The 21,575-nt window shown below is 41.1% G+C and overlaps 1 pseudogene; it reads left to right on the forward strand.

Moving 5' to 3' along the window:
- Positions 1–10,038: 10,038 nt before the first annotated feature.
- LOC150015602 (putative G protein-coupled receptor 160) lies at positions 10,039–13,056 on the forward strand (annotated as a pseudogene).
- Positions 13,057–21,575: the final 8,519 nt, after the last annotated feature.

A 21,575-nucleotide genomic window follows, 5' to 3' on the forward strand; every position in this document is an offset into this window, starting at 1 on the left:
TTAGGCTGTTTCCCGCACTTGGCTATTGTAAATAGCGCTGCTGTGAACATAGGAGAGCATAGGTTTTTCTGAATTAGTGTTTCAGGACTCTACAGGTATAATCTTAACAATGGAATTGCTGGTTCAAAAGGCAGTTCCATTTTTAGTTTTTTGAGGAAATTCCATAGATTTCCACAGTGGCTGCACCAATCTGCATTCCCATCAAGAGTGCACTAAATAAGATTCCCTTTTCTCCACATCCTTACTAACACTTGTTGTTTGCTGATTCGTTAATGATGGCTATTCTGACTGTTGTAAAGTGGTACCTCTTTGTGGTTTTAATTTACATCTCTCTGATGACTATTGATGTTGAGCATTCTTTCATAGGCCTATGGACCCTCTGTATATCCTCCTTGGAGAAGTCTCTGTTCAGGTCCTTTGCCCACTTTTTAATTGAATTGTCTGCCTTCTTGGTGTTCCATCGTGTACATTCATTATATATTTTGGGGATCAAACCCTTGTCCAAGTTTTCACTGGCAAATATGTTTTCCCATATGGTTACTTCCCTTTTCATCTTGCTGATGTTTTCCTTTGCTGAACAGAAAATTTTTAGTTTGACATAGTCCCATTTGTTGATTTTTTCATTTCCCTTGCCTTGGGAGATACATCAGGAAAAATATTGCTGCATGGGTTATCTGAGATTTTACTGCCTATGTTTTCCTCTAGGACTTTTATGGTGTTACAGGTTATATTTAAGTCTTTTATCCATCTTGAGTTTATTCTGGTATGTGGTGAAAGTTGGTGGTCTAGTTTCATGTTTTCTGCATGTCCTTGTCCAGTCCTCCCAGCACCATTTGTTGAAGAGACTATTTTCACTCCATTTTATGTTCCTTCTCCCTTTGTCAAGCTTAATTGACCATAGAGACCTGGGTTTATTTCTGGGCTCTCTATTCTGTTTCATTGATCTATATGTCTGTTTTTATGCCAGTACCAGACTGTTTTGATTAATGTGACCTTGTAATATAGTTTGATATCAGCTATTGTGATTTCTCCTACTTTGACCTTCTTTCTCAAGATTGCTGAGGCTACTTGGGGTTGTTTTGGGTTCCATACAAATTGTTGCAGTATTTGTTCTAGGTCTGTGGTATATGTCATTGGTATTTTAATAGGGATTGCATTGAATCTATAAATTGCTTTGGGTAGTATGAACATTTTAATGATGTTAATTCTTCCAATCCATGAACATAATATACACTTCCATTTATTTGTATCTTCCTTAATTTTTTTCTTCAGCATTCTGTAGTTTTCCGAGTACAGGTCTTTTACCTCCGTGGAAAAGTTTATTTCTAAGTACTTTATTTTTCTTGTTGCTAAAGTAAATAGGATTTTTTTTTTCATCGTTGGTATACAGAAGTGCCTTCAATTTCCGGATATTGACTTTGTACCCTGCTGTTTTGCCAAATTCACTTATCAGGTTGAGTAGTTTTTGGTGGAGTCTATAAGGTTTTCTATGTATACTATCATGTTATCTGCAAATAATGACAATTTTACTTCCTCCTTTCCAATTTGGATGCCTTTTATTTATTTTTCTCATTTAATTGCTGTGGCTAGAACTTCCAAATCTTTTGAATAGAAGTGGAGAGAGTGGACATCCTTGTCTTGTTCCTAATCTTTGGGGGAAAGCTTTTAGTTTTTTCCCATTGAGTATGATGTTGGCTTCAGGTTTCTCATATATAGCATTTGTTATGTTGAGGTATGCTCCTTCTATTCCCTGTTTGCTGAGCATTTCTGTCATAAATGGTTGTTGAACTTCATCAAATGTTTTTTCAACATCTATTGATAAGATCATGTGATATTTCTCTTTCATTTTGATTATGTGTTGAATTACATTTATTGATTTGTGAATATTATATCATCCTTGCACCCCTGGGATGAATCTCATTTGATTGTGGTGTATGATCTTTCTAATGTGTTGCTAGATCTGGTTTGCCAATATTTAGCATCTGTGTTCATCAGTGATATCGGTCTGTAGTTTTCTTTGTTGTGTCTTGACCTGGTTTTAGAATCAATATAGTAATAGCCTCATAGAAAGAGTTTGGGTGTCTTCATTCTTTTTGGATATTTTGCAATAATTTGAGGATAGAAGTTAGTTCTTCCCTAAATGTTTGGTAAAATTCACCTGTGAAGCCATCCTGTCTGGGGCTTTTGTATGTCGGGAGTTTTTTGATTACTGCTTCAATTTCACTAGTTTCTATTGGTTTATTCAGGCTTTCTGCTTCTTCTAGATTCTGTTTTGGAAGATTATATGTTTCCAGAAATTTGTCTATTTCACCCAGGTTGTCAAATTTCTTGTCATGTAGTTGTTTGTAGTAATTTCTTACAATCCTTTGTATTTCTGTGGTATCAGTTGTGATTTCTCCTCTTTCATATGATTTTACTTATTTGGATCCTCACTCTTTTTTTCTTGATGACTCTAGTTAAAGGCCTGTCAATTTTGTTTATCTTTTCAAAGAACCAGCTCCTGGTTTTATTGATCTTTTGAATTGTTTCTTTACTCTCTATGTCATTTAATTCTCCTCTGATCTTGTTGATGTCCTTCCTTCTATTTTCTCTGGGCTTTGTTTGTTTGTTGTTGTTCCTCTAGTTCCTGTAGCTGTAGGTTTAGGTTGTTTATTTGAGATTCTTCTAGCCTTTTCAGGTAGGCCTGTATTACTATGAACTTCCCTCTCAGGACTGCCTTTGCTGTGTCCCATAGGTTTTGGGTTGTTGTGTGTTCATTTTCATTCTTTTCCAGAAACTTTTTGATTTCTTCATGATGTCATTGTTAACCCATTCATTATTTAATAGCATGTTATTCATTCTCCATGAGTTTGAATGTTTTTGAGTTTTTCCTTGAGGTTGGTCTCTAGTTTCAAGCTGTTGTGATCTGAGAAGTTGCTTGATATGATTTCAATTTTCTTGAATTTGTTGAGGCTTGTTTTGTATCCTATCACGTGGTCTATCTTTAAAAATATTCAATGTACATTTGAAAAGAATGTATATTTTGCTTCTTCAGGATGAAAGTTTCTGTATGTATCAATTACCTCCATTTGATCTAGAGTGATGTTCAATGATGCAATATACTTGGTGTTTCTTTGCTTGGAAGGTCTGTCCATTGTTTACAATGGGGTGTTAAATTCCCCTGTTGCTGTTGATATACTTCTTGAAGTCCTCCAAGATTTTCTTATATATTTGGGTGCTCCCACTTTGGGTGCATATTTGTTTACAAGGGTTATACTTTCTTAATGGATTGTTCCCTTAAATATTATGAAATGTCCTTCTTTGTCTCTTGTTATGACTTTTGTTGTGAAATTTTTTTTTGATATTAAGTATTGCTACCCAAGTTTTTCTTTCATGTCCATTTGCTTAAAATATTTTTTTCCATCACTTCACTTCCATTCTGTGTAGATCTTTTGTTCTGAGGTAGGTCACTTGTAGACAGCATATATGTGGGTCATGTTTTCTTATCCATTCAGCTGCCCTGTGTCTTTTGACTGGTGTGTTAAATCCATTTACATTTAATTTTATTATTGATAGGTAAATATTCATTGTGATTTTTCCCATTTGTACTTGTGTTCTTCCCTCTCTTTCTTCATCTTTTTAAAGCAGTCCTTTTAGCATCTCTTACAATGCTGTTTTTGTGGAAATGTATTCTTTTGGCCTCCTTCTGTCTGAGAAACCCCTGTTTCACCTTCCATTTTGAATAAGAGCCTGGCTGGATAGAGTAGTCTTGATTGTAGGCCTTTGTTTTTCATTGCTTGGAATATTTTTTTGCCATCCCCTTCTGGCTTGTAGTGTTTCTGTTGAGAAATCCATTAATAACCTTATCGGGGCTCCCTTGTATATTATGAGCTGTTTCTCTCTTGCTTCCTTTAGGATTCTCACGTCTTCTTTGAGTTTTGCCATTTTAATTACAATGTATCTTGGAGTGGACCAGTTCGGGTAATCTTCATTGGGCCCCTCTGTGCTTCCTGGACTTGCATGACTTTTTCTCTCATCAAGTTAGGAAAGTTTCTGTCATTAGTTTTTCAAACAGGTTTTCTCTCCCTTGCTCCTCTTTTCCTTCTGGTATTCGTATGATACGGATATTATTACATTTCATGTTCTCCTTCAGCTCTTAAAACCTCTTCATTCTTTTCCATTCTTTTTTTGTTCTGTTGCGCTTTCTGGGAATTTTTTTCTATGTTGTCTTCCTGCTCACTGATCTGATCCTCTGCTTCATCTAGCCTGCTTTTGATTCCTTCTACCATGTTGTTCATTTAGAAATTATATCCTTCATTTCCTGCTGGGTCTTTTTTTTTATTTATAAGTATATTTTATTGATTATATTGCTACAATAGCTTCAATTTTTCCCCTTTGCTCCCCTCCGCCCAGCACCCCCCTCCCCCAACAATCCTCCCCGCCCCAAGTCCATGCCCATGGGTAGTACATACAAGCTCTCCTGCCTCACCCTTTCATATATTCTTCTTCTTCTTTTTAAAAATAATTAATTAATTAATTATTTTAACAATAAAAAATAATAATCCCTCCATCTCAGATTTAAAACTCTTTATAATCTTATAAAAGACAATGGGTAAAGGTATCGAGCTCCTCTAGCTGCTTCAAGCTGGACATGGTAGTCATCCTACCTATCCTTGGGTCCAGAAATCCCTAATAAGAGTGGGGTGTGGAGGAGGGATGCCTTCCCACATAGAGAAGAATCATGCAGACTCCAGGTCGGTTGGCTGTCCCCGGACAATGGCATGCTTGATTTAACAGGCTGGCATCCTTGTTGTATTCTGGAGGCAACAGATTTGGCAACAGGGTTAAAAGACATCATTCAATCCATAACCACTGGATGACAAAATTCAGGTATTAATTTTTCAATGTCCCACATTAGGGAAAAGAAGGGCTTCTTTGGAGAAAGGTGTGCCAGGCACATCTCACCTGTCCAAAACCCTTTTGCCCATTATAATTAGTTTGGGTTGAGGGAAGTAGTTTAGGTTTCCCCCCTCTCAGACCTCTGGGCTCTTTCTGTCCAAGCCATTAGGATAGAAAAGAGAAACCAGTTTTAAAGTGAAGCCCACAGACCACCCCATTCTTCACCAACCCAGCCACTTAGTTCAGCCAAACCATTGAGTCTCAGGAGGCAGCGCTGAAGACAGGATTAAGTGAGGCCTATACGTACAGACAATCACTCAGGTAATGAGATCACAGGCTTATGCCCTTTGAAAACAGAAAACACATGTTAATTTATGTAACATAACTCACAAAGAAGTCTCTAAATCTGTAGGACTGTCTTATTCGAAAGACATCCAGTTGCAAGGCATTTGACATTCTTCTTGCCTGTAAATTAAGCATCTTTGACAATACCACAGACATAGTTTAATTTTCAAATCAAAACAAACTTTAAATGAAGATAAATTTTAAAGATGATTAGCTGCACTACTTTATAGTCTACCACTGAGCATTGTGATTTTCCTTGAATCGCGAGTTTTCTCCCTAAGATTACCCTCCTTGTCATTAAAGAGACTGCATTAAGTCCATTTTTAACTTATCCTGTTCATTTGCATAAACACAACAAGAGCAGAAAATGATCACTTATAATCTTTAGTTCTGCTTTGTAGGAACTTATGCAAGGAACATTTAGGGTGACCTTCAGTTTGCCCTTCAGGGTACAGAAGGAGAACCACATACCTGGCATTCAGCCTTGCCTGTGAACACCTTTCTTTTCCAAGTCCTTCAGGTTTTCCATTGTGCCTTAAGGTCCCTTCTAACCATCTTTCAGGAAAACAACTTTCATTCCTTCCCTGGAAAGATTGCCATGGACCTCACATCCAACCAAGGTACCAGGCGTTTTATCTCATGGGCTTTTATTACCTTTGAAAGTCAATCCCAGTTCCTCAGGGCTTTTTGATAACAACCAGAGCCCAAGCATGTCTCCTTTAGGCATGACATTCCAGTCAACGTCTTGGTAAAAAAAAAAAACCCCTCTATTAACAACTGGTCTTCTTAGTTTTATGCAAAGAAACTTAGGTCATTACTTACTTATTTAGAATGCCAAACTCTGGAGGGATAGAATAGGGAGAAAAATATACAGTGTGAAGGAAAATCCTTGTCTTTCTAATATTCACTGAACTTGCATTTTCATTATTTATATTTTTATTTTTTCCCCTACTAAAAACTTTTGTTTGTTTTTTTATTACAGTTGTCCCACTTTTTTCCCCCTCTTGCTTCCTTACACCCTGCCCCACTTCTCCCACATTCAGTCCCCACTCTGTTGTCCATGTTCTGGGTCATTTATACATGTTCTTTGACTAGACCCTTCCCCTTCTTACCCCCTTCTCTCCCTCCCATCTCCCCCTTTGTTACTGTTAGTTTATTCCTTGTTTACATACCTCTGGTTCAGTTTTGCTCATTTCTTTGTGTTGTTCATTAGTTTCCTGTAATAGGTGACAGCATAAGGTATTTTTCTTTCGTTGCCTGGCTTATTTCGCTAAGCATAATTCTCTCTAGTTTCATCCATGTTGTTGCAAATGGTAGAAGTTCCTTCTTTCTTTCAGTACTTATTTATTGTCATTTTTTCCCTTTGTACTCGTGTTCCTCTCTGTCTCTCTCTGTTTCTTCATCTTCTTAAAGCAGACCCTTTAGCATCTCTTGCATTGCTGGTTTGGTGGAGATGTATTCTTTTAGCCTTCTTTTGTCTTGGAAACTCCTTATTTCACCTTCCATTTTGAATTACAGTCTTGTTGGGTAGAGTATTCTTGGTTGTAGGCTTTTGTTTTTCATTGCTTGGAATATTTTTTGCCATTCCCTTCTGGCTTGTAGTGTTTCTGCTGAGAAATATGACGTAGCCTTATTGGAGCTCCCTTGTATGTTATTAGTTGTTTCTCGCTTGCTGCTTTTAGGGTTCTCTCTTTGTATTTCAATGTTGCCATTTTAATTATGATGTGTCTTGAAGTGGGTCTTTTGGAGTTCATCTTCATTGGGACCCTCTGTGCTTCCTGGACTTGTGTGCCTCTTTCTCTCATCATGTTAGGGAAGTTTTCTGTCATTAGTTTTTGAAACAGCTTTTCTATCCCTTGCTCTTCTTCTTCTCCTTCTGGAATTCCTATGATATGGATATTATTACGTTTCATGTTGTCCTGCAGCTGTCTTAGAGCCTCTTCAGTCTTGTTCAGCCTTTTTTCATTTTGTTGCACTGTCTGGGAGTTTTTGTCTACATTGTCTTCCAGCTTGCTGATCCGACCTTCTGCTTCCTCTAGCCTGCTTTTAATTCCTTTTATTGTATTCTTCAATTCAGGGATCATATTCTTCATTTCCTCCTGGCTCCTATTGATAGCTTCTATGTCCTTTTTCATGCTGGTGTAATTCTCAGTAAGTTCCTTGTAGTATTTCTGAAGTTCCTTGTAGCTTCCCTGGAGTTCTTTGTAGTTTCCACTGAGCTCATTGAGCTTCTCCATAATCCATGCTTTCAATTCCATATCTGATAGTTGGCTCCCCTCTATTTCATTTAGCACTCTTTCTGGGTCTTCTAGCTTTCCTTTTGATGGGGGGTTGTTTCTCTGTCTCCCCATTTTTGTGACTCCTATTGTTTGTTGGTGCTTCTTAGAATGATCTGCACTTCCTGGATCTGCCCCTGGTGACGTCAGATCCTGTACCAGTCTGGGCCTAGGCAGCCTGTTGCAGACTTCCAGGGATCTACTGCCTTTGTCTGACTCCTTTAGTTGTTAATCTATTCAATCTGTGATTAGCCGTCAGGCTTAAGGACCGTGGGTGTGGCAGCTTAATTCCTGTAGGCAGGGCTTTTGCTTCCCCTCAGGCTGACGCCACTTGGAGGGGGGAATGGTCGACCTGCAGTACTGGGGCTGAGTCAACACTGGGCCCCGGTCGGCTGCTTCCTCAGTTCTCCCCTCAAAGCCACCACACCAAACTCTCCCCAAGCATCTTCAGTCCTCTCTGCCTTCCCTCTGCTTGAGCCCAGGGTAAGTGGCAGCCAAAATATTTTCGTATGTGATCCGCTTAAGAGCTCTTTCTCTCCAGCTGTTTCTCTCTGGCTAGCAAGAAACCCTGTGGCTTTTCGCTTTTCACAGCTGGATACTATTTTACTTTCCACTCTGTTGCTGTAGGCTGGAAAGCTCAGCTGGGGGTTTAGACCCTGCCCTTTTCAGGGGGAACCCCTGGCTGCTGAGCTGTTTCTCAGTCCCTTCAGCTGCCACCCGTGTGAGCCCAGCCAGCCCTTCCACGTCTCCACACTCCCTACCGGTCACGTTGTGATGTAGTGGCCTTTTCTGTCTCTCCGTGGTTATAAGACTTCTCTCCAGCTAGTGTTCGGTTGGTTATTCCAGATGATTTCTCCAAAATTAAGTTGTAAATGCAGACTAGTTCTGGGAGGAGGTTAGTGTAGCTTCCACTTACTCTTCCGCCACCTTGTTTTCTCCTGCTGGGTCTTATTAATAGTTTCTATTTCCTTAAAATGCTGGTGTAGTGCTCAGTAAGTTCCTTGTAACTTCCCTGGAGTTCTTTGTCATTTCCCTGGAATTCTTTGTAGTTTTCTTTGAGCTTGCTTTCCCTATAGTCATTATTTTGAATCCATGTCTCATAGTTTGCTTACCTCTGTTCCATTTAGCACTCTTTCTGGCGATTCCTCCTTTCCTTTAGATGGGGGATTGTTTCCTTGTCTCCTCATTTTTTGTGACTCTTCTTGTTTGTTTCTTCTTCTTAGGTTGATCTGTTTTGACTTCCTATCTTAATGTTGTGACCTTTTGTGGTAGGAGACCTGTCGGGATTCAGTGGTGCAGTCTCCTTTATCTCCTGAACTTGATGCTCTTTAGGTCCCTTTATGACATTTATTTGAGCTGTCTGGTTGTCTTGGGTTTTGGTTGTTTTTGTTCTGCTCTTTGGTGGGTCCTCCCCTCTAGCTAGCTGAGTCACTTCTCCCATTATGTCTTGTATACTGTTGTAGATGTGCACTTTCTTTACTTCCTGGATCAGCCCCTGGTGACATCAACTCGTGTCCCAGCTTGGGCCTAGGCAGCCTTTTGGAGACTACCAAAGCTCTACTGTCTTTGTCTCTCTCTTTTAGTTCCAATATATCATCTTGCTTGTCACTAGTCTTTGCCTTCTTCCCCTTATGCCTACTCTGGCTCAGGGCCACTAAAGATTGACAGGTTTCTTCAGGAAAACACTGGGCTCCAGTTCCCAACTGCCCTTCTGATACTTTTGTTTCATCATCATTTCTGGACTCAAAGAAACTATTTTACTTTGCCACCTGCTCAGATATGTGTGTGTGTGGGTGTATCCCCAATGTTCTTAGTTGCATTGAACTTGAAGAGTAAGTAGTACACCACACTACTAGAAACAAAAACTTTACTTATTCTAGAAAGATTTCTCTTATTCCAATAGACTTGGAAGTTGGAAGAGACAGGAATATTCAAGGATGTGAGCCACAACTATAATATGAGTATAAATCTATTAAGTTCACTCTCATTATCATCACATAGCAGATTAAGTTTGAGCCACAGCAATAACAGTTGCTTAATTTAGTCGTTAGGTCTCCCTAAATCTGTTTCTTTTCCAGTCTGTAAAATGGCAACAATTATAAGACCCATTTCAAAGTTCTTTTTATATTCCCCAGCAATGTTTATGTTCTGAAGATTTTTATATTTGGTTTCTATTTTATAAAAGCTTATTAAGTTTAGTGTGGTCATCTGTGGCCAAATAAAGCAGGTACCCAGGTGTCTTGGTAGGTGTCAGAACCACCTTACACATTCTGGAAGTGACTGCAAGGACCCAGACTTAAGAGGAAAAGTCCAGCTTGGGGGAAATGTGCTCCTTCACCCCCCCCCCCCCCCGTGCAAAAGAGGGCTAATTCTTATGGCATTTTAGTTTGCCAGCGACCAAAAGTAAGATAGTTGAGGGCAGTAAAAACTGGAAATAGGAGGTAGACTTACTGGAGAAAGTGAAAATTAAAGATAAAGCAAGGCAGTATTTTGTCATACATATTTCAGCAAGTCTTCTGAAGTTTACCTTAAAATATGACTGCTTTCTTCAGACAACTGCTCTTTTCAGTACCAGTTACATTAAAAAAAAAATCAACCACTAGATGGTAACCATCTGTCATTCTTGATTATACTTGGGAAAATATTAAATATAATATCTTCCCACTAGGAATCAGAAGAAAAAACACCTATCAAACTTTATAGACTATATTTGCATTTTGCTAGCATTGATTGATCTTTTACTTTTGGTAAACATTTCCATTATAACCTAATTCAGGGATTTTGTACTTTCAGGCATTAGGTTTACTAAATACTAGATCTGCATGTCTACTCAAATAATTTTTTACTAGTGGCTTTTTGCATTATCCAGTTTTCCTGATAGTTTGTATAGAGTTTTACTTGAGTTCCTGTAAAACAACCAACCTTTCACTTAAATGTGAAAAATTATTTTATTTTTTTAATATTTTTTTTCAATCACAGCTTATATTCAATATTATTTTGTATTAGTTTCAGGTGTGCAGCATAGTAATCAGACAATCATATACTTTACTAAGTGTTCCCTGGTATTTCCAGTACCCACTTGGCACTGTAAATAATTATGAAAATATTATTGACTATGAAGTAAAACTCTCATTATTTGCAGATGACATAATACTGTATGTAGAGAAACCTAAAGATTCCACACACACAAACTACTAGAACTGATAAATTAGTTCAGTAAACCAGCAGGACACAAAATTAATATACGGAAATCTAAAGCCCACCTCTGGGTTCATTGATTCTGGAGCCTTTTGGGTGGGTTGCTGGTGCAGATCAATGCCAGATGCTGTTTGTGACTGGCCCTGAGAAACTTGCTTGGAGCTACAAAGTGATCCACAGTTTTTGGCTGCTTCTGCTGCGTCTGGGTGTGTATGGGAAGGGTGAAGTTGCACACCAAGGCTGCCTTACACTGGCACTGAGTCCATGGGCAGGTCAGTAAAAGGCTCACGGCACCCTGAGATCCTCCTCCACTTGCCAACTGCATGTTAGGCTCAGTCACTTAAAGAGCCACTGGTGGCACTTGAACTGCATGAGGTAGGTTTTCACTAGATTGATACAAATTTAAAGTTAGTGCCACTCAGAAAAAGTCCCAGAGTACACCAAGCCTAGCTGCCACCCTTATGTTGGGGTGGGGTCTCAGGAAATCTTCAGGGGGATGCCAGGAGAGTTGAACAGATCCAAACAGACCAAGATTTGGCTGTGTGAAGAGAGAGCTGTACACTGGTCAGGCACATAAGTGAAAAATTATCCATTCTAGAGACACACAACCATCTGTTCTGGATTCTGGCCAGACCTTCTGGAGAGCTCAAGGTCAACATGGTGGGGTCACCAGGAGTCAGGAAGGTGGGACTGGTGGACCTCCTCTGGGAGGATGGCACCCATCTGACTTATGGGAAGGTGGGGGAATGATTCCCACCCCAGAGACATGCAACGGTTCCTGGTACCCACTGAATCCACCCAGACTTCTACACACTGGGCCCAGGGAGTTGACTCCTCTGAAGGGTGTGAGCTCTGCAGGGCAGGCCAACAGGGAGTCGGGAGGGTGTGGCTGTTGCATTCTCCTAGACTAATGCTGTATGGAGGGGGGAGTGCTCTATCCAAGAAAGATGGCATCTGCCATGAGGGAGAGGGATTCAGCACAGGGACCCTGCCGGCCATCCCTTCAGCTCTATCCCTGGAGCCACACAACCCAGGCTCTCCTCACATGACCCTATTTCTCTCTGAGCCGCCCTCCCTCTGCTAGAGTCCAGGGCGAGTGGCTGTGAATGATATTTCATGTGCTGGCCCTTTAAGGGGATGCGTGTGTCTCCAGCAAACTCCCATCTCTCCCTAGCAGATAGCATTCTTGTTGGCTTTCAGAGTCAGTTGTTACATGGGCTCTTCTTCCTGCTCTGACCTGGGTAGCCTGGTGTGGGGTTGAGACACAAGGGGAACCTTTGCAGCTGACATATCCCTCTGGATTTTTAGCTGTCACACATGGCTGTGGTGCCAACCGTCTTCCCGATTCTGCCTTTTTTACCAATCTCAATGTGGCTTCTTCTGTAAATCATTGAATATAAGACTTCTGTTCAGTTGGTAACTCAGTTCAATTGTTCTACATTTTAGTTGCCATCTTAAAAAATTTTTTTTCTTTATAGAATTTTAATTTGGGTTTCAGTCTTTTCTTATGTTTTGCAAGATCTAGCTATCTACCAAAATCTGAAGGCAGAGAATATTTATTCTTACAAATCCCCTTTCAACATCAGCAAAGTTCTATCATTTTTCCATGGTGATTATTTTACTTATGGCTTTTATTTTATTATTTTTTAATCTTCACCTGAAGATACATTTATTGATAACAATAGAGAGAAAGGGAAGGAAGAGAGGAGGTGGAGGAGAGAGAGAGAGAGAGAGAGAGAGAGAGAGAGAGAGAGAGAGATGAGAAACATCAGTCAGTTGCCTTCTGTATGTGCCCCAACCAGGGATCAAACCCCACAACCTAAGTATGTGCCCTGACCAGGAATCAAACCTCCAATCTTTTGGTAAACACTTAGATGGATGACACTTCAATCATCTAAGCCACCCGACCAGGACTATTTATGGCTTTTATAAAATCTTGGTCAGAAGTTATGACCATGGTACAGGCTATCAGTATAGCTTCCTAAATGAATGAAACTATCCTATTTTTTCCCCTTTCATCCTTTAGTTATACTACGAGCTCTAAAAAAAACTCTTGCCCAGGTTCATTATCTGTTTTCATGGTTCCTGGTTACTATTTGTACTACTTCAAGTAAGTACCCTTTTACTTACAGATTCCAGCATATATTGAGTTGAGCATTCTGTGGTTGTACTTTATCAATAGTTTTCTTATTGCTATAGTTTATTGGTTTGTCACAAGCTTAATTTAAGAGATATGGCATTATCTGTAGATCCATTTGTCAACTGGAAATGCTGCTTCATTCCACTTTCAATTCATAATCTTGAGCAAATTGAAAAGCCTGTATCAATAATTGAATGTTACCATGATAAAACTAATTAAAACTTATAACTAAAATAAGAATCATAATTTTACAAAGGGAAAGAATAATTGAGACAATATAGGAGTAACATCTGGACTCCATCTTGACTGAAAGAACTTCTTAGAGGCTTATGACTCCTTGCTTTCAGTAAAATTCCATAGTTTAAATTAATCTAATCGTATCCTTAAAGGAAAGAATGTATGACAGTAACATCCCTTTTTAATATTATGTTCTACAAAATAGTTGTTTTTCAATTACCATACTTTTTGCCCCATAAGATGCACTTTTTTTTCCCTCCAAAAGTGGGGGGAAATGTCTGTGCGTCTAATGGAGCAAATATTGCGTCACAGACCGTGATGTGTATTACCTGACGTGTCAGTGGTGGCGATAGCTGATAGAAGAGGAAGCAGTGGGCCCACAAGAAATCCCTGGGGACACTTAAATGTCCCACTTTACTTCTGAATCTCAGGGCATCTGGTCAGTCGTCATCTGCCTCTGCCCATTACCGGACACTCCCAGATACAACCGCTGACCTGTTGAATCATCTGAGGCTATTAATGGGTATGAGGCACAGTGCCAACTGCCAAATTGTCTGACACTGTGTGTGTCAGTAGAACTGCCTCCAATCACAGATCACTGTGTCTTAAGCTCTGACAATCACGAGAGGCAGATGGGTGGAGCTGAAGTATAATTTTATTGGCTGGCTACTGGAGCCATTAGATGCTACAGCTGTCTCATCTACCTCCATACTGTTCCCAGTGCACAGCAGATTTCTGTGTGAGGAGGCCAGCAGTAACTGGGTGAGCAGCCATAAATGCTGAAGTTTGTAGTACAGTATTCCCTCACTTATCGTGGGTATTACGTTCCAGACCCCCCGTGAAGTGGGAACGTTACATTTATTCTACACTCTTAAACCTATGTAACTTTAACAACATACGTATACAGTACCGAAAAATCCCGCGATATAGCAAAAAATCCGTGATAAATAATTAAACATTTTAAAAAATCCCGCGATACAATGAGGCCAGGATAAGTGAACCACGATATAGCAAGGGACTACTGTATAAAAAGGGAGTTATGGTGGGGTTACTATTCCATTAGTAACACAGGCACTGAGGGGATTAAAGGGTATCACGAGCCATAATAGGCACTGGGGGTAGTCCGCCAGAACCTGTAACTAGGATAGTGATACTCTCAGTGACTGTTACAACTAGTGATACCTCTTAACTCCCTCAATGCCTGTTATTAAAGGCCCCCATAAATTCTGACACTAGCGATGATGAGTTCTTGGGGTTCCCAGAAAACTAGAAGAGTACTTAAACCTTAAAGTCTCTCCTCATTTGCTAATGACAGTGATGATGGTTCTTAATACCACTGCTGACTGCTGTTCACTTTATATGGTTGAAATATTATTCTGTTATATTTTATTAAATATTTTAGTACACCATTTAGTTCAGATTTTTTTTCTTGCTTTCCTTTTCTAGACCTTGGTGCGGTGCAAAAAATATGAAAATAGCAACCAGAATGTTTGCACAAGCATTATTTTACAGGCCTTTTAAGTGGTCCACTGGCCATGGAAACAATCTTGCGATGACCCTGGGATCAACTATCACCAGATGACAATCATTCCCAAGCCCTACACCCACCCCAAGGTCCCTGTATAAGTCATCCACAGAACCTTTTGTAGAGCTTAACCTGTCTTTTCTGGTCAATTCTCTTATGCACAAGCTCTTTTCAAGAAACTCTATATTCTTGATCTTGTACTGAGTTCAGTGTTCATTTCTATGCCATTGTGACTCAAGAACCTAGCATTCAAGGGTCAATAAGATGACTTAGAAAGAATAAACTGAATTTCTCCCCTCTCCTACCACTCATACCTTTTCAGAATGTGTCTTTTTGGGCTATGGTTTTTTGTTTGTTTGTTTTTTAACATAGTAATTCTAAGAAAAATTTCTATACCTGTTCAGGAAAAAATGCATGTTACAAATATTAATGTAACATGAAAGTGAAATGTTAACATTTGTGCATACTGATGCTGTGTTATCAAAAAAACTACTGGATGCAAATTGTTGTGCAAATAAATTCACTGCCAACTTTAAAATACAAACTTAAATAAAAACATTTTATTAAATTCAAGAAAAAATATCTATATACATTTTTAAGTTTATTCATTGTAAGTAGAATATCAGTTTCTAATTAGGTATTGCTAGAACATTTAAGCGCTTTGCTTTTTATGTTTATTTTATAATTGAGCGTCTTGCTGAAGTTTTGTAAAAATCCTAGGGTTTTCCAGGTAATCACATCATCGGCAATAACTTTTTTCTCATCCCAAAGTTATGCTTCTTTAAATATCCCAAAATATATTAAGAAAGGACTTCCTAACTTTATTCCTAACCTTAATAGGTATATCTCTAGTGTTTCACAGTAAATTTGTTGATGTTATATTCCTTTAAACATACTGTTCATCAGGAATGCAAGTTTGAATTATAATATTTTTAGGCATTTATTAAAATGTGTATATGATTTACCTCCTTTCTTGCTCTAGAAATATAACAAAATGCATTATTTTTACCAGAAATCCAGGCTTATACAGCTGACCCTTAAGTAATGCAGAATCAGGGGCACCAAACCACCACCTGTGCCCCTTCCCTACAGCTGAAAATCTGAATGTAACCTTTGACTCTCCCAAAACTTAAGTACTAATAGCCAACTGTTGACAGGAAGCCTTAACAATTACATAGACAGCTGATGAACACATATTTTGTATGTTATATGTGTAAGAACGGTGTCGCTCAGAGAAACATTAGAGGCAGTGAGCAGAAGAAAAGAAGTTTATTGAGGGAACTAGCAAGCGGGGAGGAAGCCATGTCACGAATGGCCCAACTCCGTGGTCCTAGGGAAGCAGGGGCTGTTTTATAGAGGGAAGAAAAAAGAAACTATTCAATTCAGTCGTTATCCCGCAGCTGTGAGTCTAGGTTTCATCAAAGCCTAATGGAGCTCAGGTTGATGTACCCCACTATCATGGGAAACTCCCAGACAGCTACAGGTGGGCAGGGGAAGGGAGGATGGTGTGGGAACCAAGGCTGTCATTCTAGCCTTTTTGTTTTAATAAAAAGAAGTGAGGGGTGGGGTGTGTTTTTTGGGGGGGTGGCAGAGACTGGTTTGAAGAGGGTTCGTCGAATCTCTATTCTTCTATAACGACTTCCTGCTGAGTTAGGGGCGATGAGAGGGGATTGATTGCTGGCTTGGGGTCATCTCTTGCCATGGGTTATCTGAAAGATCTTAAGAATACATTATGGACAGTAGAGGCTGTCATGCATTGGACCATTTTCTGAATAAAGTTAACTAGCCATTTGAGGAAGCAGGGGCCAAGGGCAAGGAATAATAGGAGGAGAAGCAGTGGGGTTATGAGAGGCATTAGGATCGCTTTGAAGGGAGAGGAGAAGTATGAGAGGAAGATTTTAAATTAGGACTTTTTTGTATGGCTGTTCCCTAGCTTGGGCAATAAAGTCAATGTGTCTTTTATGTGTGAATGTATGATGTGATAGGTATATTTGGAGTTAGTGTATATAGCGATATGATGATTTTTTCTAAGGGCCAAGGTCTACGTTAGGGTAATAAGTTACGCCTGTTGGAAAGAGGTACCAGAGGGCAAGTGTTCTGATTTAATGATGGAGGTGAGGGTAGTGATGGCATATTTTGCACCGACATTGCAGGAGTTTTTTTTCTATAAACGAGGATTTTACCTGGGGTAGAGGGGTGTCTTGTATGTTGGGGAAGGGGTATAAAAGGAAAGAGACACATTGAGTGTAGTCGTGGGTATGGGAGTGGGAGGGGAAGTAATGAGGCAGGGTTGAGGGGGAGAGCTGATTTATTTAGGGAGATTTTGAGGATTTTGAAGTAGTTGGGGGTGTAAGAACTGAATTCGGGAAGAGAAGGCTGCAGCAATGGCCTGATGGGTTAGTAGGCCGGAAATAGTATGAGAGGAGTGGACTGTTACCTGGGCAAAGAGAATTAACTTAAGGGTTTTTTGACTGAGAATTGCTGCTGCTGCTAAGATGAGGAGGCAGGCTAGGAAGAGAGAATCGAGTGGTTTGGAAGAAGAGGTTATAATCCACTGGTCTGGTCTATATCGCTGTGCTAACAGCTTGAGAGCAAAGCTATTTTTTGTGTTGGTGTTTAGGAGGAAAGGCTTATTGGCTGAGTGCTATTTTGAGTGTGGTGATAGGTATAAGGAGGGCTTGAGAGTTTTCTAGGGGTTCAGACAAGTCTCTAGCTGTTGCTGATATAAAGGTTTGGCTAAGGATTGAAAATTAGGTATCCAAGTTCTGAAAAAATTGGTGAGGCCTAAAAATGATAGGAGTTTTTGTTTAGTATGGGGTAGGAGGAGGGTAGTTATTAGGTCCTGTCTTTCTGGAGTTAGGTGTTTATGAGTAGAGAGTAGAGATAGAGAGTCCGAGATATGTGACCTGAGTTTGAGAGAATTGGCCTTTGCCTTGTGACACGTGGTATCTCCAACCAGCAAGAAAGTTTGGGAGCTGGGCAGTATGGAGATGAGAAAGGTTCCCAGATGGACTGCAGAAGAGGAGACCATCCACGTACTGTAGGAGGACGCTTGAGGAAAGGTTAAGCTGCTGTAAGTCAGTTGCTAGGGCTTGTCTGAAGAGGTGGGGCCTATTTTGAAACCCTTGAGGCAGGACTGTTTGCATTAGTTGCTGGGTTATTTTAGTGGTTGGGTTGGTCCAGGTGAAGGTAAAGAGGTCTTGGGAGGCTGGGGAGAGTGGGATAGTGAAGAAGATATTTTTGAGGTCTAGAATGGTAAAGTGGGAGGTTTTGAGGTGGGATTATTTGGTGGGGGTATGGAGTCAAAATAACTAAGAAACATAGATGCGTGCAGTTTGGTTACAATATCGTGTCTGAGAAGTGGGGTTGGGCAGTGCAGCAGCACTAGAAAGAAGAGGATGAATGCCTGATGCCCAATGAGACAGGTTAGGGGAGGGGTACTTACGGCTTGGGTTGCCTTGCTATTTGTATAACTGATATGGCAGAGAGAGTTAGGAGCCCCGAAAATTTGGGCAGAACAGAATACATAGGTCCTGTATCAAGGATAAAGGAGATGAGCTTACCTGCCACCAATGTTTACCCTGGGTTTTGCAGCCATGATAGTGAAAGGCGCAGCTTTCGAACCTGGGCCCCGTCAGGCGGTGGAAAGTCCAAGGAGGTCTGGAACCGTAAGGCTAGCGTCCAGATCCACTACCAGGGTAGGTGGGCTAGTCCCCTCAGTAGTTATAGGCCAATGGATAGTCTACCTTCCAATGACCTGTCTTTGGACAGAGAGGGCAGGGACCGAGAGGAGATAAGCGGGGGGGTTGGACAGAGCTTTGTCCAATGTGTCTCCTGACTGCACCGGAAACAGGGGCCTGGAGGTTGCCTGATGGTGGAGGCATTCCTTTTAGGCTTAATTTTTTTCCTTGAAGAAATTTTTTAGGGTATTAGCCAGGAAAAGAGATGCTTGCATTTCTGCTTTAGTGGCTTCTTCTCCCTCTCCTCTTGCCGGTTTTATATTTGGAAGGTGATTTATATATGGAAGGGTTTGGGGGCTTGTCTATAATTTTTGGATTTTTGAATGTTTGGGGCTGATTGATTAATGAAGTGGGTAAGAAGAGGCCTCCCTCCGGCAAAATGGGACACCATGTTTATCAACGACCTCACAGAGGGCAGGGTGGAGACTAGAAGGGTGATGCTGATGGGAAGTTGGGAGTGGCTGGGGAAGGGGAGATAGGGATGGGCCTCCGGGATTGGCTGGAGAAGGTGGTGGCAACAAAGTGGGAGAAAGGAGGAGAAGCAGGGATGAAGAGCGGGCTGCGGAGGCGAAGGCGGGAGGTTTCCTCCGGCGGGGGGGGGGGGGGTGAGGGGGGGTCACCCGGGGGCGCCAGCGGCAACGGTGACTCTGGACGTGAGCTGGGCCCTTCCTGATGATCGTCCTAGCTGTGGTGGGAGCTGGCGCACACGTGCGCGCTCGGGGGCAGGGACAAAGCCAGGCACCGGCCTGGGCGCAGTGTGACCGCGGGGGGAGGCACCCCTAAAGTGGCTCTCATTTCTGGCGCCAAGCACCCAGCAGCCCAGGCACGTGTCGGGTGGCATGGAAGAGGGAGCAGAAGTGTTTAAATGAAAGAAGCTTTTAGACCAGTGGAAAAATATTTAGCAGTAAAGGGCAAATGTAATTAGAGGGGTTTCTTTGAGCCAGAGTTAACAATACTAGCATTAGAAAAGGGGCATTCCACAAACGCCTCTGAGAACAAAGGATATCCTAAATCTGAGGGGAGGACGTTCATTACTCAACTCTGGGAAATGGGAAAATGCATCAGGGAGCCCCCTTGGTCCTTGGCTGCACCCAGAGATGCCAGTTTGTGAATAAAGGTTTGGGTTTTGCTAAAAATCTGTTTTGGTGTTTTATCGTAATTAAGTGTGTGTGTGTGTGTGTGCGTGTGTGTGTGTGTGTGTGTGAGGAAAAAGGAGAACAGCTTAAAGGGGGTGCAGAAGGTTGAGAGGAAGGTGGCTTTTTTTCGGATAAGGAGAGTTTGGTGGACAGTGAGCTGTTTGCAGAGAGAGTGGTCTGAAGAGTTTAGAAAGCCTGAGCATAGGGAAATTTTTTGACTGCCTGTCCAACTGCCAGAGAAAGTTATGGAGGTCTGTGAGAATTTGTTTGTTTGTTTTCTACTGACTTTGGTTATTTAGAGGATATTGGGGCTACACGACAGTGCCTTGACCTCTCCATTTAGTTGAAGAGGTCTGAGATTATAGGCTAAACACCCAAGAGGGGTATTTTTTAGGTGGGAGGGACTGGCCGAGTCCCAAGGTGACGGTTAGGGTTATTGTGGGTCCGAGAAGGAAGGAGAGGCAGAGGGGGAGTTTAAGCCAATGTTTCCAGCTTCGCACTCTGTTGAGACTAGTATCCCCGTTTCAACCAGAGTGTGGAGGGCCAAAGGCCAAGAGGAGGGGCGCTGATTTATCCCAGGCATCTCTGGGCTTATCAGGCTCCGGAGAGAGGGGTCCAGACTGACCCCAAGGAGTGGTTCCGACTGAGCGCTTAGATTTAGGGCCGGACTGCCCGGAATGGTCTCGGATTAGACCTGGAAACAGAACCACAGAGAAAAGAGGCGGGAACTCATCCATAAATCCGAGGGTCAGTGTTGACTGGGAGTAGATGGCAGTTGGAAGAGGGTCGGAGGAAAAAGGAGGCAGAAGGGGTCAGCAAGCCAGAGGGGAAGCTGAAGCCGCCGACCTATGGAGGTCTGAGCAATTCCAGGTCCAAGGATTGGGGCCACCTTGGGCCCGAGTCCGACTTGAGAGTCCTGATTGAGCCAGTGTCCCAATCTCAGGTTTCAGCACCATAATATAAGAACGGTGTCACTCAGAGAACCATGAGGAGGCAGCGAGCATAAGAAAAGAAGTTTATTGAGGGAACTAGCAAGCAGGAAGGAAGCCGTGCCGCAAATGGCCCGACTCCGGGGTCCGAGGGAAGGAGGGGCTGTTTTACAGGGGGAAGAAAAAGAAACTATTGAAATCAGTTGTTATCCCGCAGCTGTGAGTCTAGGTCTCATCAAAACCAAACGGAGCTCAGGTTGATGTACCCCACTATCATGGGAAACTCCCAGACAGCTGCAAGCAGGCAGGGGGAGGTGGGATAGCATGGGAACCAAGGCTGTCAATATGTATTATATACTATATTCTCACAATAGAGCTAGAGAAAAGAAAAAGTTATTTAAAAAGTTATAAAAAAAAAGATATATTCATTGAAAAAACTGGTTCAAATGTGTAGTTCAAGCATTTACTCTATTTCTAGAATGCATACTACACTAATTTGGTCATGGATTAGGGTTTCAGTAATATATTGATGTTGATTTGTTCATAATTCTTTAAGACTTTTGAATCTATTTTACTCTAACTTTCTTTGTCAATTTTTGGGTAGTATGTTCATGCTAACTGTAGAAAATAAATTAGAATGTTTTCCTAGATTCTGGGACAGTTCAAATAGCTTTAAATATTTCCTTTTAAATGTTAAAACAGTTCATCTGTAAACACCTGGACTTGATGTCATTTTTTAAAAGAATTTTTCCATAATTTTATAAAAAGTTTTAATAATATTTTAAAGATTTATTTATTTTAAGAGATGGGAGGGGAAGGAGAGAGAGAGGAAGAGAAACACTGATGTGCAAGAGAAACATCAATCAGTTGCCTCTCGCAAGCCCCAATCTGGGGACTGGGCCACAACCCAGGCAAGTGCTCTGTGCTCTGACCAGGAATGGAACTGGTGCCCTTTAGGCTGTCAGGCCAGCACTCAATCCACTGAGCAACACCAGCCAGGGCTTTAATGATTTTCTATGCAGATTTCTTGAGATAATTTTGATAATGTCTTTTTCTAGAAAAGTCCATTTCATCCAGATTTTCAAATTTATCACCAGAAGACAATACAAACTTTATAATTTAAAAAACCTCTTTTATTTACCCTATATATGTTTTTTGCATATTCCTAGTT

This window comes from Furipterus horrens, unplaced genomic scaffold (genome assembly GCF_987537825.1).
Source record: "Furipterus horrens unplaced genomic scaffold, mFurHor1.1.pri manual_scaffold_3, whole genome shotgun sequence".
Classification (NCBI taxonomy): domain Eukaryota; kingdom Metazoa; phylum Chordata; class Mammalia; order Chiroptera; family Furipteridae; genus Furipterus; species Furipterus horrens.